At 39.5% G+C, this 19,178-nt stretch overlaps 1 protein-coding gene and 1 pseudogene across 2 annotated transcripts in view; one reads left to right on the top strand and one right to left on the bottom strand.

Annotated features, from left to right (window-relative positions):
- CPQ (carboxypeptidase Q) overlaps positions 1-19,178 on the bottom strand; it is a 454,919-nt gene that overhangs the window by 401,181 nt on the left and 34,560 nt on the right. The window lies entirely within an intron of this gene.
- LOC125156195 (P antigen family member 4-like) lies at positions 6,343-15,807 on the top strand (annotated as a pseudogene).

The raw sequence follows: 19,178 nt of genomic DNA, 5'->3' as shown, positions 1-19,178 counted from the left end.
TGCTCAGACAATGGTGTGGGGGTAGTGGTGCCATTTCCTGAGAAAGGTAACAGCAAAAGAAGAGCAGGTTTACATGGCTCCAGAAATCAAAAACAGAGGGTGACTGTGTGCAAATGATAAAAATCTGGATGATAGAATGACAGAGCGGAACAACTAGAGCTATACAACAATGCAACAGATTTTGTTGCTAAGTAGGGAGTGCCCTTCATAGGAAACTCCTGGCAGGAATCAAATGAATTATAGATTCCACAGAAGAAAATACTACTGTGTAGGATAGAAGATTGGACTATGTATCATATAAGTTTCCTTTCAGAGTTAAATTTCTGTCGTTCTTGAATCATTGTGAGACCTCTGCACTGCAGTGCATGAAATACAGACACAGGCTCAGCAAATAATGTGAAAAAGATGCACAGGGCTTAGTCCACCCTTTCATTAAATGGTTCCATATTTAGAAGATGATGTGGTAGACAGAATAATGCCTCCCTTAAAGATGTCCAACTCTTAATTCTTGAATCTATGAAAATGTCAGGTTACATGACAAAGGAGAATTAAGATTACTATCCAACTGACTTTAAATTAGGGAGACTATCCTGAATTATTCAGATGGGCCCAGTAAAATCAAAAGGGTCCTTGAAAAAGGAAGAAAGAGGCCGAAGAGGACAGTCAGAGGAAGATGGGACTATGGAAGAAGGGGACAAAGAGGTGTAACATTGTATGAAAATGGAGAAAAGGGGCCATGAACCAAGGAAGGTGAGCAGCTGCTAAAAGTTAAAAAGGTCAAGGAAATAGATTCTCCCCTAGAGCCTCCAGAAAAGAAAGTAGCCCGGCTGGCACCTTAATTTTAGCCCAAAGACACCTGTGCCAGACTTCTAACCTACAGACCTATAAGATAATAAAACTATGTTGTCTAAGCCCCTAACTTTATGGGGTTTTTTATAGCCACAATAGAAAGCTAATACAACTATCTAGAACTATGCTGTCTACTATAGTAGTCACTATCCACATGTGATTATTTAATTAAAATGAAATAAAAAATGAAATTCAGTTCCTCAGTCACAATAGCCACATTTCCAGCACCTAATGGCCTCTTGTGTCCAGTGGTCACCGTCCTGGACAGGGCAGACAAACACTTGTCTTGCTGCAGAAATTTCTAATGGACAGCACTGTTCTCTTCAATGTCTCTCTTCAATTATGCTTTAAGGCCTGTAACTTTGTGAAAAGCTATTTCTAAATCTATCAGCTTCCTTTCGTTTCCTAGATTAAAAGTAAAAACTATATGTTTCCAGGAGGAAATAAAGAAACTGCCATAGATCATAACTAAATTAAATAAGTTCTGAGTCTACTATAGGAAAAGAAATGCCATTCTGGCCTTACTGAGTCAAGCCATGGGCTTTGTAGAAAGTATTTTTTTTTTATGTTTATTTATTTATTTATTTTTTGTGACAGAGACCCAGAGTGTGATCAGGGGAGGGGCAGAGAGGGAGGGAGACACAGAATCTGAAGCAGGTTCCAAGCTCTGATCTGTCAACACAGAGCCTGACACTGGAGTCGAACCCACAAGCCGTGAGATTGTGACCTGAGCCAGTCGGACACTTAATCGACTGAGCCACCCAGGCACCCCTGTAGAAAGTATTTTCATTGACTTCAAAGGTTTTTTACTTAGTTTTCTCCTACATTTGTGGCTATTCCAGAAGGTTATGGTTGTAAGAAATTGGAAACTTGAATAGCAAGATTATTATTGCAATTTAAAATCTGCAAAACTGTAAAAGGATATAAGTAATGACTATTGAATAAAAAAAAGTCAAAATCATTTCCTCCTCTATAACTTTTCTGGGTTTTATTCACAGTACTAATATGATAAGACCCGAAGATGTAAAGCAGTTAGTGTCAATGAATAAGGTCATGTTATTCAAAATTATACTACTGCTTATGAATCATAACTTCCCATTTTAACGTTAAGCTGTCATTTTGAATGCATGCCTTCAAATGTTTTAAAAATTGGTCTTCACTCATGTAGACAGAACTTTGTATTCACCTTGATTTGAAATCAGTGAAATTTATTTTGTTGAAAGTCTGTCTCTCTGTCTCCAGCTTAGCCCCCACCTTACCTAGGCTTTCCACCCCAATACCCTCCATGCACTCACCTCAACCCTCAAGAGCTAGGTCTCACTCTTCTCCAGCCACATGCTTTCCATAAAACTAACAAAATGTCCAGTCATCCAAGTCACTTGGAGATGAGAAATATAACAGGCAACACAAAAGATAACAGACACAGTCTGAAAAACACATACCTGGCTTAAAAGAACAGAGTCATTGGTTCAAAACCAAAGACTTAAGAAAAATTCCACAGGTCAAGTAGGCATAAAGTTCCACAGGTCAAGAACAAACAATAAGTCTTGAGGAAAGAAAATTCTGGCAGCCAAGATCATGAACTAAAGGAGAGTCCAGGCAACAAGGACTGGATCAATATTATAGCTGTTTGCTTCAGCCCAGGAAGAAGAACCGATTCTCAAACACAGAGATGGAAGGCTAAGCAAGCACAGGCACCAGGCAGGAATGAGGCATGGCGGGAGGAGAGGAAAACCCACTGGTCTTCACACACTGGTCACATTACTATTAGATCTGTTATCAAAGAGAATACAGAAACCTCATTACCAGAGGTAAAAATAATATGAGATGGAATAATGTATTTCAGAATGGAAAATGGAGAGGAGAGTTGTTAATAACACACACACAAAATTTTAAGTTTATTTATTTATTTTGAGAGGGAGGGGGTAGGGGCAGAGAGAAGAGAGAGAGAATCCCAAGCAGGCTCAGGGCAGAGGCTGAGGCAGGGCTCGATCTCACAAACTGCAAGATCAGTGAAACCAATGAGGTGAAACCAATGGGCAGACTTTTAACGAACTGAACCACCCAGGCACCCTAATACAAAAATATTATTAATTTCTGAGTAAAATCATGCCTGAAATTACAGAACATACCCTGGGGTTCTCTGGGCAAAGGAAAAAGAGGGATTGTGCTAAAGTCAGGGAAGTGGTGGTAGGCAGTCAAGGAGGAGAGAGAAAAGAGGGAAGCAATTTACTGGGAGACATGAGCAAGCCAAACTCCAAATTGGTGAGGTGGACAGCAAATTCTCTGCTGCAGCAGCTTCTGGGAATAATTTCTAGTAGCCCCAGGTCTCGAGAATGGGAGCAAATCCACGCAAAGGCACTAAATGAAGAGTTTAGATTCCTGTGCCCCTCTGAAAGTTTCCCATCTGCTTGCTGATACCCGAAGTCACCATTGCACAGGTATTGACAAAATGCTTAAAATAAAGAGCCTACGGTCTCACACACAGATAAGCTATGTGAGAGAAAGCTGCTTTCTGTTCTTGCTCATCTTCCCTAAACAGGATCTTTATTCCCACTCAAACAGACATATTCATGCCAACAAAGCAGTCAGTCAGTGTGCTAGGTGCTAGGGTTTCAAGCATGATTTTCAAAGACAAAGCCTCTGACCCCAAACATAATAAAAGAAATAGACAAGAAAATTTGTGATTAAAACATATGAAATTGAGTTCTAATAGAGAGATATGCTCAAGGTGTATAAAATTATCTTTGGGCAACTGATGACAAAACTGTTTAGAGACGCCACAGAAATAAGCATACATAATTTAGCCTACTCTGCTTTTAATTAAGATTCTCTCCTATTCATCATCAAGTCTTTAAATGCTGAAGTTCCTCAAAGCTCAGACTGAATAAAATCCCCTTTTTTTTTCTTAACTTTACACTCTCTCCTTAGACAATTTCATCAATGCCCTGGATTTCAAATACTGTCTACTGTGCTGTCACTCAAATGTGTATATTCATCTCCAACCCCAAAAATGAATATATGCAATTGTCTACCTGACATCTTCAAGTGGACCCTTTAACCTTGAATTCAACATTTCCAAAACTAAATATCTGATCTTCAAGACCATGAATGGTGACACCGTTCACACACTCGGTTGTCCCCCTCCCCTGAGTAGAGCAGCAAGATTGACTTCCTTAGTTGCTTCTCACTGCTCTTAGGATGAAATTCCAAATCCACATACAGCCTCCTTATCCCTGAGTGTCCTATCCTCTTCTACTCCTGTAGGTTCACCTCATGCGCTCTCCTTCTCCTTGATTCCAGATACACTGACTTTCTCTCACACATGCCAACATGCCGTGTTTTATCCTGATCTCTCTTCCTGGAATATATCCTCTTTACCAGCTTTAGTTAGTTCTTACTTCTTTACAGTTTGACTCAATCAGTATTTCCTCAAAGATGCATTCCATTCCTGATTCCCCACAGTAAGTCAAAATCTCTGAGGATTTTCATAGCATAGCATCATGATAGTTATAATTAAATAAGAACAAACATTTACTAAGCATATACTATTGGACCGAACATTACAGGTGATGGAGATCCCGCAAGAGGAAAGACAGACAAGGTTTCTACTCTCTTGGAGCTACATACTTGTCATGAGGAGAGACAGACAACAAGTAGACAAAAAAGCAAGATAATTTCAGATAGTAGGGAATATGAGGATAATAAAACAGGTGATGTGAGAGCCAGTGCTCAGCAGACAGCAGATAATCAAACAGAAGACAACTTGGGAAAACTTGCTTGCTATAAAAGTTTTATGGCTTACTTAAAAAGAAACAAAATATTGATTTCCAGGCCCATTCATGTATTTCTTAAGATTTAGAATATTAGACTATTCAAACCTTGTAGGTTTGAAGCATTCATTTACTCATTCATTTATTCACTCATTCTTTCAGTGAGCATTCACTCAGTGCCAACAACTTGCCAGGCACCTTGTAAGATACTCTGTGTTGGATTTTATGAACTGAGGAAAGAAAATCTGTGTGGCGACAGTGCTTAGCAAAATGACCACACTGTTTGGAAAGATAACTGTACATCTAGCCAAACTTAGGTGGCAGGGATACTTGTTAGCATCTTTGGTAGAAAAAGATAGACAACTGAGTCTCATTATTCATGGCAGCTATATTCTATAAAGTCACCACAAACAATGAATTAGAGAAAACTGAACCATGGCTTTTTGGGAAATATAGGGTTAGGTTCCTGTGAACCTCTTATCATAACCTTTTTGTCAACATATCAATATATAACCTTGCTTTATGGGTGTTTCTTTTAAAGACACCATATTTAATTCTACTGATTCATTAACATCGAACTCACAGCCAGCAGCACTTTAATTCTTGCCTGAACCAAGTTTGTCTAACACAGGTACTCTCTATGTAAGGCACATCACAGCCTTCTTGCATTTAGGAATACTAGATAGTGCTTCAGCATGTTAAACAGTAATTACCTCAAAAGGCACAAAAATGTGTCAGTAAGTAAACCGTGAAAAGGATACTTGTCTACAGTATGAGCGAAGAGAGAAGGAAGAAAAGAGAAAAAATATATAATTCTTGGGACTGAAACCTGGTTCTACCATGTACTAGCTGTGTGATCTAAGGAAAATTACTTTATGGATCCATGCCTCGGCTTTCCCTTCCCTGAAATGAAGATAATATTACCTACCCTGGGGGTCTGTAGTGAAGATTAAAAGAGTTAATACAATAAGGTATTTGGTGCAGTGCCTGGCACATAGTGAGCATTACCGAAGTGTCAGCTATCAAAATAAATAAGCCTAAAACACTAGGAGATTGTCTTAACCTTTCAGCAAAAGTACGTGAGGAGTATAGAACGGGTATTCAATACCTGCAGCTATCATTCATCTTTCTCCTTTTTCCTCTCCCTCTCCCTCCCCAAATCTCTTCTTCTTCCTCACTGAATCCTTCTTGCCTGCCTTAGACTCCCTGGAGGCCCACATAGGATATTGGAAAGTCTTCCTCCCTCAAAGAGTTTGCTGACCTACAGGCAAACAGCTCTCATTCCGGAATTAGGATGACACTTCCTTCAAGTGCAGACTCATCAGCTTCTGGAATGAACACCTCTCCCTGCTGGACACCCGAAGGCTGCTGCCCAGGACAAACCAACCATCTGCAGGCAGAAGGAGCTTTCGTGTTAACCCCACAGCTCTGCAACGACTGCCCCTTTCCACGCCAGCAAGGGACTACACAGTCACCATCTTGCCAGCACGACTCTGGTTTTCAGTGGGTCACCAAACAAGTGAGCCTCCAGACGAAGTAAACAGAGAGATGAGGAGCCAGATGAGAAACTGGCAATGCCAAAGTGGGAGCTTCTCAAAGCAAACCTCCCATGTGCCTATCCCAGCTGGAGACTGTGGAGAGGAAGTCTGGGCCGGAGCCAACGAGTAGAAGGGAAGAGATACAATGGCCACTGCACAAACAAAAGATCCTTGGGTCGGAGATGGAGAAGGGGCCGGGAGCAGAAACACCCAAGCTAGCCCTGAGTGCCAGGGCTTTAGCTGGCAACATGAAAGTCCCTCCTGCCAAGGTTGCCAAGGAACGCTCTCAGAAGGCCAAGAGTATGTTTTTCAGGGCATCTTCTCAGTGAAATGTGTGTGGCACATTTTGAAGCTGGCAGAATCTCTGCCTCAGATCTCCTCTTTGGAGCTTCCTCATCTTTCTGACCAGGACAAGAGGCCCTTTTTCATGGTTTTCAAAGTATTAGCTTCCAGTTAGATACTTTTAAACTTCCAAATTAAGCAGAATAATGTTTTGAAAATATATTGCCTTCATCGAGAAAGATAGTTTGGGATTTAGAAAACGTCAAATACTTATCAGATTCAACACCTCTAACTACTGCAAACTACACTTGACAGCTGCATTGGCCATTAGTCCTTGGTTTATAAGAGCTCCAGTTTATAATGATAATCACTCCCCCTTTCAAGGATCTATGCTGCAAGCATCACACTAGACACTTCTTAAAATTTATGTCATTTACTCCTCCCCCAAATCCCTGAGAGGTTGATGTTACAACCCACCCCCATTTCAGTTAAGGAAACTATGTGAAAAGTAATTTGCCAAAAATCATGTAGAAAGTAAGTGACTGAGCAAGACCCAAACCCAAGTCTGTCTGACTTTAATATCTATACTCATACTTTTTCTACTATATTGTATATAACCAGGTAATTGTACACTCTGCACTCAATGGAATACAAACTTGAAATGGTTGTATTTTCCCCAGTCCCTGCTGCCACAATGAATCATACTTTACTGTCCCTTTAATAACATCTGGGCAGATTCGACAACTTTCCAATCATTTTCAGTTATTAGAAGAGTGCCATTTCAGTATTTAAGACTCAGACCTATTTATTTTTTAAATTCCAGTTCTGCACCCAGTTTAAAGCTCTTTTCCTTCCGTCGTTCCAGGGATGGCCCAGCTTTGGGTCAGAGCACTTCTCCTCTCGCCACCCTTTGAGTAGAGAGGAGATGTGCTTAGTGTCTCCCCCATCCATCTTCCAGGCTAAAGTCCACCAATGTGTGGAGGCTGAAAGCTGAGAGGGAGCGGGGGTTGACATATCATACTGGCTGCCTGCGAGATGTGGACAGCTATTGGAGTTTCCTTTCTAGCTGGATCTGGTTCTCTCTGCTGCTGGTGGTCCTCACTAACCCAGAAGGCAGATGTGGTTTTCCTGGAGGGATGTTGTGCTTCACTCCATCTCTGTCCATGACTGAAAATGCCCTCAGACAGGGAGCAACTATGTTTCCATGTTGTTTCTGCCAGGATCCATGCCCTCAGCCATCTTGCCATATGGGGCATCCCCTAACTAGATGTCACCTGATCAGCCCCATAACCCATGCATTCTTTACTTCTCCTGTGGAGCCACATTCTGCATTCTCTGCTTTTCCTGTGGCGGCACAGGAACCATGAAAGTCCTCCTCTAGGCCTTCCATGTGGGGTGGGGAGTATTTCCTCTGTCTTCTCAGATACCTTACCCTGCAGTCCCTTCTCTATCAGCTTTGGCAAACCACCACAGCCAGGCAAAAAGCAGGCACCCATTTCACATTCACATGTGCCCTTACAGCAAACCATGTCAACCTCTCTCCTTCCTTCACCACATTTAGCTCCACACCATGCCAATGAGAACACCAAGAAGGGCCTCTGCTGCTTCATCTCGCCCAACATCTAGCCAGGAGAAAGAAGCCATCTCCAGTGATGTCTCCAGGTTCTTGTCCAGGAGTCCACCTTTCATGGGACTTTGAGGTAGGCAGGAAGCCCCCGTGGGGAAGAAAGGGGAACACTGTAACATTTGGCCATTTGGCCAGCATCTCACAACTATAACAATGTCTTCTTTCTCCTCTCTACCTCATGTCTTCTTTCATCAGTTGGGAAGGGAGAGGGAAGGCATGGAGTGACTGTAGATAGAATTGTTTGGCCAGCTCTTACTGTGCCCTGGGGAAGTGTCTGACCCCAGTTATTTGCAGCTCAATTAAATAAGAGAAACAGTTTTGCACTGTTGGTGGGAATGCAAATTGGTACAGCCACTCTGAAGAACAGTGTGGAGGTTCCTCCAAAAATTAAAAATAGAACTATTTTTTATGACCCAGCAATGACACTACTAGGTATTTATCCAAAGGATAAAAAGATACTGATTAGAAGGGGCATATGCACCCCAATGTTTATAGCAGCACTATCGACAATAGCCAAATTATGGAAAGAGCCCAAATGTCCATCGACTGGTGAATGGATAAAGAAGATGTGGTATGTATGTATGTATGTATGTATATATATATATATATATATATACACACACACGCACACACACATACCCATACACAATGGAATACTACTTGGTGATTGAAAAAGGAATGAAATCTTGCCATTTGCAGCAATGTGGATGGAACTACAGGATATTATGCTAAGTGAAATAAGTCAGAGAAAAACAAATATTATGATTTCACTCATATGTGGAATTTAAGAAACAGATGAACATAGGGGAAGAGAAGGAAAAAATAAGATAAAATCAGAGAGGGAGGCAAACCATAAGAGACTCTTAAATACAGAGAACAAACAGGGTGCTAAAGGGGAGGGGGTGGAGGGATGGGCTAAATGGGTGGTGAGCATTAAGGAGGGTACTTGTTGGGTGTTATATGTAAGTGATGAATCACCGGGTTTTACTCCTGAAACCAATACTACTGTATGCTAACTAACTTGAATTTAAATAAATTAATTAAAATAAATAAAATAAAACAAGGGGTGATTGATACCTCTTTGTCAATGCCTGCCCAGGCTGAAGGGGGAAGCCACTACTCAGCTGCTGCAGCTGTCAACACATGGGGATGTGGCCAGTGTTGCCCATCATCCATTTTCCAAGTGAAGTGGGAAATCTGTTCATCACTGGCCCCTTAGATATTTGTTTGTTATTGCCGTCATGGCACTTCTCCTTTGCTTCCTCCCTCTGCAAGTGCTGGTTTTTTGTTTTGTTTTGTTTTTTGCTCAATGATTCTTGCATCAAAACTTTAACAATCAAATAAATTCAACCCATATTTTCCCTTAATATCTTCCTCGGTCTCTATTCTCTGCCAGAATTCATATCTCCCCAAAGATTCAGCCTCTCCTATACATCACAGCACAGAAGACCCTGACTCCACACTTTCCTGGTTTTCAGAGGTCAAGGCTCTGCTCTCCCCTTCTCTGGCATTCTCTCTCAGAACCACCTACTGAAGGAGAGATCCAGAGAGAAAATCTCTGCCAAGTAAACTCAGTCCAACTGGTACCCTTGGCCCTGGCCCTATCCCCTTCTCCAGTATCTCAGCCTTCTTCCCCTTTGCATCCCTGTCTCAAAACTGCTTCCTCCCACTTTGTCAGCCAGTGGGTACAAAACTTTCCCCTGCCTGCCTGCCAGCAGAGTTACCTGCCTGGATCACCTGTGGGCTTACTATTCATTAGCTTCCTTCCATTCACTACTACACTTTTCAATAGGCTCCACGTCCTCACCACACTCCTCCTCCTTAATTCTCTGCACTGTGACTTTTAATGCTTTCCAACCAATCACACACCCACGGTGCTAAGATTGTTAACAAAAATTAGCAACTCCAAGTTCACCTCTCTAAGCTATGTGGTCCCACAGCTAAAGCCACGCTTCTCAAGATTTTCTCCTATTTTAGCCCTAAGTGACACCAGTCTATCATAGGTCTCCCACCTCTGGTGGCTTCTTCTCTGTGTTCTTAACTAGCTTTTCTCTATCTCTTTTATTCCCTCAGTCCGTTTTTTTTTCTTTTTTAACACTGTTAAGGCCAAATTTTACTACAAAATGAATGGTGGCCCTAACTGTGGAGTATGGTAAAAACTCTTAGGCTAGCGGGCGCCTGGATGGCTCAGTCGGTTAAGTGTCTGACTCTTGATTTCGGCTCAGGTCACGATCTCATGGTTCATGAAATCAAGTCTCGCATCGGCTCTGTGCTGACAGCATGGAGCCTGCTTGGGATTCTCTCCCTCCCTTTCCCTCTGTCCCCACCCCCGCTCATTCATTTTCTCTCTCTTCTCTCTCTCTCTTTCTCTCTCTGAAAATAATAAACATTTAAAAAAAAAAAAACAAAACCTCACAGGCTAATGTATGGAAGGCTCACTCCTTACTTAGAACTGCAGCTTTATTCAGGAAAGTCCTGAATAAACACTCACAAACAAATTTGCAATCCTGAACTTCTACTGAAAGCCTGAAGCAGTCCAGCCAGACCAGATCATTCACCTGGTGTTTCGAGCTTGTACATTCCTGCCTTTACCAATGCCATTTCCACTGCTGAAATTCCTTCTTTCTCAATCACATTGCACCTAGCCTGTGATTTCAGTTCAAGATCCATTTTCTAGAGACAACACCACCCACAGAAACCTTGCCCTTCTCCAAAACTGTAAGATTCATTAATAGTATCACTGTCTTGCATTTAATCATACATAATTGTGTGTTTTAATAAAACCCAATCGAAAACAGTGTGGAGGCTCCTCAAAAAATTAAAAATAGACCTACCCTATGACCCAGCAATAGCACTGCTAGGAATTTACCCAAGGGATACAGGAGTACTGATTCATAGGGGCACTTGTACCCCAATGTTTACAGCAGCACTCTCAACAATAGCCAAATTATGAAAAGAGCCTAAATGTCCATCAACTGATGAATGGATAAAAAAAATTGTGGTTTATATACACAATGGAGTACTATGTGGCAATGAGAAAGAATGAAATATGGCCCTTTGTAGCAACATGGATGAACTGGAGAGTGTTATGCTAAGTGAAATAAGCCATACAGAGAAAGACAGATACCATATGGTTTCACTCTTATGTGGATCCTGAGAAACTTAACAGAAACCCATGGGGGAGGGGAAGGAAAAAAAAAAAAGGAGGTTAGAGTGGAAGAGAGCCAAAGCATAAGAGACTCTTAAAAACTGAGAACAAACTGAGGGTTGATGGGGGGGGGGGGGTGGGAGGGAGGGGAGGGTGGGTGATGGGTATTGAGGAGGGCACCTTTTGGGATGAGCACTGGGTGTTGTATGGAAACCAATTTGACAACAAACTTCATATATTGAAAAAAAAACCCAATCCTTTCACTGGTTCCAAAGGAAATCCATTCAACAAATTTTCATTGTGACTTGTATGGCTTTACTGATATTTGTAGAGTAATGAGGAAGGGTTACATTGCATGGAACACAGCATTTCACATCATAAGTCCCCATTTGACTTGCCTCTCTCTAAAAGCCAACTCTCATGCCACCATCAATGACCTTCTTGACCCTCCTGTCCTTAAGATCCATCCTTCTTTCAGAAACCTGAGGACCAAGCCAGGCCTTGAAGATTAACTCCTACCCAAGCTTATCAAAGCATCATCTCAAGAAAGACATTGTTCCCAGCAAAAGAATTCTCATACCAGCTACCAGGATAACTCTACTTTGTTTTTTGGTTTAATATATACTACTGTTCAAATATAGTTCCTGAGCCCTCAATTAAATTTTAAGTATTTTGAGAAATACTAGTAATACTAACAATACTAATAATAGTAGTCAATACTCTGACCCTCTAGAACAGTGTTATTCACAAATGCAGTGCTTGTGTATATCTGTTGAATGAATGAAGACAGATGACACAAAAAGAAATACCGGTAAAGTGAGTTTGAATAGTGGTCCCTAAAAAATTATGTATGTATCCAAACCCCCAGAACCTATGCATAGGACCTTACTTGGAGAAAGAGTCTTTGTAGATATAATTAAGGATCTTGAGATGAGATCATTTAGATTAGCTGGTGGGCACTAAATTTAATGACAAGTGTCCTTAGAAGAGACAGAATAGGAGAAGACACAGAACACACAGGACAAGGCCATGTGAAGACAGACATAGAGACTGAGAGTTATTCAACCACAAGCCAAGGAACACCTGGAATGACCAAAAGTTGCAAGAGGCAGGATGACTCCTCCCTAGAGCCTCCAAATGGAGCAAAGCCCTGCCAACACCTTAATTTCAACGTCTGCCCTCCAGAACTATGAAGGAATAAATTTCTGTTATTGTAAGTCACCAACTTTGTGGTAATTTATTACAGAAGCTCTAGGAACCTAATAAAAGCCACTTCTGTATATTTATTCTTCCATTAGGAAAATATTCCCCCAGAGGCTGTAATATACAAAATAGACACTGTGCTAGGCATTATAGATAAAGACACCATTTATATGGATCTTGCTTTGGAGAAATATATATTCCTAAAGCAAATCTGGTTACTTCCTGGATTTAGGGTGCCAGTTGCTAGGAGGACATTTTATATTGTTTCATAAAAGACCACAGATGCAGTCATACCTTTATGTCATGAGAACAGAAAGTCATAACATGGCTGTAGAAACAGGTGGAGAGAGGACTCTTGGCCAGCCTTTCCTAATTCCTGCTATTATCAGGAGAAACTGTAAGAGTCTGAACAAGTCAACAACTACAGCATCCGAAAGAACAAGATATATATCACTTCCCCTGCAATTGACATGTAAACTTTTTGTCACAGCTCAAACAGGGTTGCAGGAAGATATCAAAAGAGAGCACCTGTGGCTATGGATCTGAGACAAAACAGCAGAGGACCATTCACCAAAGTGTCACACCCTCATAGGAAATACTATCTATCCCTTTTTTTGGAATAATGCTTCTAGGTGCATGAGCTGACAGCAGGAGAGATGTTTTGGACAAACCTTGGCACAAAAGAAAGCAGGTGCTGGGAATGAATAACAAATCACAAGTGAATGCCATGTTGTCAGAAAGCTGAAGACAAAGGAGTGAGAAGGAAAGTAAAAACTAAAAAACACACTCACACATAAACCTCATGTCATAAAGACAATTGTTATTTAGTCTGGAATGGAGCATTGATCCTTGTCCCCTATATGTCTTGTACAAATAGCTGATCCAGAAAAAGCAAGCCTCATTTAAGGTAACTCTTAAAAGGGGGGAAAAATTATATACAAGCCATAAAAAGAGGGAAAAAAAAACAGGAAAAAAGGGGAGGCATACAAAAAATATTGCCACAGAACAGATGAAAATTGTAGCCAAATAAAATACCATGAAATAAAAAATAAAATGCCTCTATGAAACAAAAATTTAATGTAAATATACAAGCGCTCAAATAAAATTAAGTGAGGCAATAGAAAGAGATGACTTATGCATCAGCAAGGTCGTTAAACAGATGAGAAAAATAAAACCATCAGAAGAATGAAGATCAACACGAAAGACAGCCCAAAGAGACTAAATATTGCTGACAACAAAGTAAGGATCACAAATGACACAAATAAGAAAAAAAAAGTCAGAATAAAATGTAAACAACTGAGTTAAAAGAGATCATAGCAAAAATAAATTTTTTCAAATAATTATAGCAAAATGATGTGCATGAACATTATAAAATGTAAATCAAACATATACATAACTGGTATCTCCCAACAGCATAATCAAGACAATGGAATAGGATTAAATCCATAAATTTTTCCCTGTGTAGGGAAAAATTCTCAAAGAAATACTTTACGACCAAGTATTTTATATCTAATAAAAGAGGTGTTTGAGTATAATGACAGCTGACAAACATCTTTGAGCATTCAAGAACCCAAAGAATTTGATTCCCTGCCTCCCCTTTAACCTGGAAGAAACCAGTACATTAGCTTCAGCCAATCAAGAAATGAATGAAAAAACTCTAGCTAAAATAACTAATAGTAGTACTACATTCACAGCACAGTGAATTCTAAGACCAAAACAAATATAGATAGTATGGTTACAGGAGGATGGAATGGATATGTTATATATACCACATCTTTTTTATCCATTCATCTATAGATAGACACTTGGGTTGCTTCCATAATTTGGCTATTGCAAATAATGCTGCAATAAACATAGGACTGCATAAAATCCTTTCAAATTAGCATTTTAATATTTTTGGGTAAATACCAAGTAGTGTGATTACTGGATCGTGTGATAGTTCTATCTTTAATTTATTGAGGAAACTCCCTACTGTTTTTGACAGTGGCTGCACCAGTTTGCATTTCCCTCAACAGCACAAGAGGGCTCCTTTTTCTCCACATCCCCACCATTTGTTGTTTCTTGTGTTTTTTATTTTAGCCATGCTGACAGGTATGAGATAATATCTCATTGTAGTTTTGATTTCTGTTTCCCTGACAATAAGTAATGCTGAGCATCTTTTCATGTGTCTATTGTGGTGTATAATATACAATGGAATATTATTCAGCCATAGAAAAATTGAAATCTTGCCATTTGCAACAGCATAGATAGATCGAGAGAGCATAATGCTAAGCAAAATAAGTCAGTCAGAGAAAGACAAACACCATATGATTCACTCGGGTGGAATTTAAGAAACAAAACAAATGAACAAACAAACAAACAAAAAAGGGAAACAAACCAAAAAACAGACTCTTAACTACAGAGAAAAAAACTGGTTTTTACCAAAAGGGAGGTGGATGGGGGATGGGTGAAACAGATGAAGGGGATTAAGAGTACACTTATCTTGATGAGCACTGAGTAATATATAGAATTGTTGAATCACCATATTGTACATCTTAAACTAATGTAACAATGTATGCTAACTATACCGAAATAAAAATAATAAATACATAAATACATACCTCTTAAAAAAAAGAACTGGATATGTTATAAGCCCTAACACTTAGCAATGTATAATTAACAAAAGTTGAGAGAGCAAGGGGACAAGAAAGTTGGCAGCAGTATACTTCTGCTGATTTCCTCATCTCATAGGGGCAGGGGCAACAGATACCAATGGTGAACTACGTAAATCTTTCCCTGATTTTTTTGTTGGTAGAGCCAGGAGGATTTCGCCAACTCTAGGGAATGATCCTTGATCAGTCTAAGCCAGTCTTGGTAAATCGACTTCCCACAAAGTAAACGGTTTTAGCATGAACATGTGATTCAACTCTGGCCAGTGAGACATGAGAGGATATTTGTTTCCTTCCTCTTACGAAGAAACCTAAGAATGTGTTCTGGGTGCCTAGCTGTGCAAGTCACATCTTACTGTCTGGATTCTTTCTCATTGTCTGAGACTTGATCATCCTCCCAGGAGTTTTAGTTGCGAAATATGAGCGCACAAGTAAGATCAAGATCTAGAAGAAGGGGAGATGAAACAGAATCTTCTAAGCTGGATGAACTCCTGTTGCTCAGCAACAAGGTGGAAAAAAAACATCACAACAAGAGGAACCAACAACTGAAAATCCAGATTTTGAGCCTGGACAAGAGAGAGAAGAAGGAGCACCAAGAACCTGAACTGGAAAGTGAAAGTCAGAAAATGGGTCTGGGAAAGACCAGATGAGCATGGAGATGGCCCTGATGTGAAAGGGAAGACTCCACCCTAACCCAGCACTTGCTAAAATTCTAGAAGCAGGTGATGGACAGTTGTAAGTTAAAAAGAAGACAAAGCTGAAGCCACATATGTTTTATTATATTGACAATTTGGCTTAAATCCTCTCAATAAAGCTACACGGTTTGCTCAGAAAAAATATATATATAAGAAAACAAAATAGCACTTATGTAGCTCTTGCCACAGCAATATAGCAAATTTATCCCTATAAATGCAACCAAGAAGAGATAAATATGAAGATAAAAGCCTACCTGCTGAGGATTGCAAAGTGAAAGGGACATAAAAAGCTGGGCCCTGATGACACTGTTGAGACACTAGGACTATCCTACTTCTTGAGTTCTTATTACTGAGATATCATATGTCTTCATTGGTTAAGCAGCCACCAGATGAGTTTGTAGTGACTTCCTGATGAAAATATTCTATTCCTCATATATTTGAGGTCAAAGTTACCACTTAAATCAAGTGTTAGAATTATATGTATATTCAAATGTAAAGAGATATTAATGAAGAATACAATATCATCAAGTTTGGGGTGGGAATAGTAGGAAGAAGTGGAAGTTTCCAAGTTCCCCAGTGCTACAGTGTTCTATGTAAAGATACAGCCATAAGGATAACTGCTAAAACAAAAATACAAATCTCCCAAATTACCAAAAAATACACATACCACACAAAGCAGAAATACAGTTCATGTTGTTAATTTAACAACAACAAAGGTATGATGACAAAACTAAAACCAACCACTCATTCCATAAATACACATGGTCTAAACATACCTATTAAAAGGCTCTTAGACTGAATCTCAAAATCAAAACCCAACTATCTGCTGCAATCCAACATCTTAAATTCAGTAACTCAGGGAGGCTGAAAATAAAAGGAAGGGCAAAGGCAAAAATAGCAAACAAACAAACAACAAAAGGGTCATGATATTAATACCAGAGGAGTTTGAATGCAGAGTAAAATGCATTAAATGAAAAAGGACTGGAGCACCTGAGTGGCTCCTCTGACTCTGGCTCAGGTCGCGATCTCACAGTTCATAAGTTTGAACCCTGCAGCAGGCTTTTGGCTGTCAGCACAGAGCCCGCTTCAGATGCTTTGTCCCCCTCTCTCTCTGCCCCTCTCCCGCTCCTTCTCATCCTCAAATAAATAAAACTTAAAAAAAAAGACTGCTTATGATATTAAAGGGTACAAGCCAAAATGGTGATTAGTTGTTATGAATATCTAAGTACCCCAAAACATAGCATCACTATCCATTAAAAAAACCTACAGAAAATACAAGTTTTAATCTCAAAAATAAAATCTCAGCAATATGAAACTTTAATTCATTTTTTCCAGTATATAGCAAAAACAATCACACATAACAAATATACAAAATATACAAAGTATAAATATACAGAATATACAAAATACAAGTAAAACAAGGTATTCCTAAGTAATACACTCTGAAAATAGAGAATATACCTTCTTTCCAAGATTCACTGGTAAATTCACTGACTATTTGGGAACAAAGAATACTTCAGCAAGTTCCAAAACTGGAGAAGGAATGTATACATCTGTGATCATAACACAATAAAACTTAAAAATAACAAAACTAGGAAACAAAAAATCTCTACCATCAGGATATTTTTAAAGTTCTGTTAACTTTTGCATCAAAGAAGAAAGAAATCAAAACTGAAAGTGCAGATATCTAAAAGATAATGATAAAGAAAAGTAATATATAGATTTAACTATACAAAAAGACAAGATGACTATTATGTAGGGGATATGGCTAAAAATACCAACAAAAAAGGAAGAATGAAAGATATGATTTAAGCACTCAATTCAAGTTAAAAAAAAAAGAAATGGATGACAAAAGGAAGAAATTAATAATGGTGCTGGGAAAACTGGGACAGCCCACATGCAAAAAATTAAACTGGACTACGTTCTTATACCATACACAAAAATAAACTCAAAATGGATTAAAGACCTAGATATGAGACCTGAAACTATAACATTCCTAGAAAAAAACATAGGCAGTAAATTTTTTGACATCGGCTATAGAAACATTTTTCTAGATATGTCTCCTCTGACAAGGGAAACAGAAGCAAAATTGAACTATTGGCCCACAGGGGCACCTGGGTGGTGCAGTTGGGTAAGCATCCAACTCTTGACCTCAGCTCAGGTCATGGTCTCACAGTTTGAGTTCAGGCCCTGCATCGGGCTCTTTACTGATGTTGCAGAGCCTGCTTGGGATTCTCTCTCTACTTCTCTTTGACCCTCCCCTACTTGTGTTCTCTCTCTCTTTCTCAAAATAAATAAACTTAAAACAATAATAAAAAATAAAAAAATAATAAATAAAAAAACTGTCGGCCCACAGCAAAATAAAAAGCTTTTGCACAGTGAAGGAAACCATGTGCAAAACAAACTCAACATAAAACACAAATAATCCAATTAAAAATGGGCAGAAGACCTGAATAGACATTTTTGCAAAGAAGACACACAGGTGGCCCACAGACACATGAAAAAATGTTCAACATCGTTCATCATCAGGGAAATGCAAATTAAAACCACAACAAGAGATCACTTTGTACCTGTCACAATGGCTAAAATCAAAAACACAAGAAATACCAAGTCCTGGTGAGGATGTGGGAAAAAAGGAACCCTTGTGCACTGCTGGTGGAAATGCAAATTGGCATAGCCACTGTGGAAAACAGTACAGAGGTTCCTCAAAAAATTAAAAATAAAATTACCGCATGATCCACTAATTCCACTACTAGCTATTCACCCAAAGGGAACAAAAACACTAAGTTGAAAAGATATATGCACCCCTATGTTTATTGCAGCATTATTTACAATAGCCAAGATATGGAAGCAATCCAAGTGTCCACCAATCAATGAATGGATAAGGAAGATGTGGCATATATTTGCAATGAAATATTACTCAGCCATAGAAAAGAATGAAATGTTGCCATTTGCAACAACATGGACGTGCCTAGAAGGTATAATGCTAATTGAAGTCAGAGAAAGACAAACTAAATACCAAGACAAAGACATATATCATAAAATACCAACACCATATGATTCACTCATATATGGAATTCAAAAAAACAAAACAAAAAAAGAGACAAAAAATCAAACTCTTAAATACAAAAAACAAACTGATCACTGCCAGAGGTAGGGGTGCAGAGGTAAAATAGATAAAGGGGGTAAAGAGCACACTTATTTTGATCAACACCAAGAAATGTATGGCATTTTTTTTAATGTTTATTTTTAAAAGACAGAGAGAGACAGTGGGTGAACAGGGGAAGGGCAGAGAGAGAGGGAGACACAGAATCTGAAGCAGGCTCCAGGCTCCGTGCTGTCAGCACAGAGCCTGATGTAGGGCTCGAACCCACAAACCGTGAGTGAGAACATGACCCAAGCAGAAGCTGGATGC

This window comes from Prionailurus viverrinus, chromosome F2 (assembly GCF_022837055.1).
Source record: "Prionailurus viverrinus isolate Anna chromosome F2, UM_Priviv_1.0, whole genome shotgun sequence".
NCBI lineage: Eukaryota > Metazoa > Chordata > Mammalia > Carnivora > Felidae > Prionailurus > Prionailurus viverrinus.
Note: the sequence above shows the minus strand (reverse complement) of the source record. Positions and strands in the feature narration are given on the sequence as shown.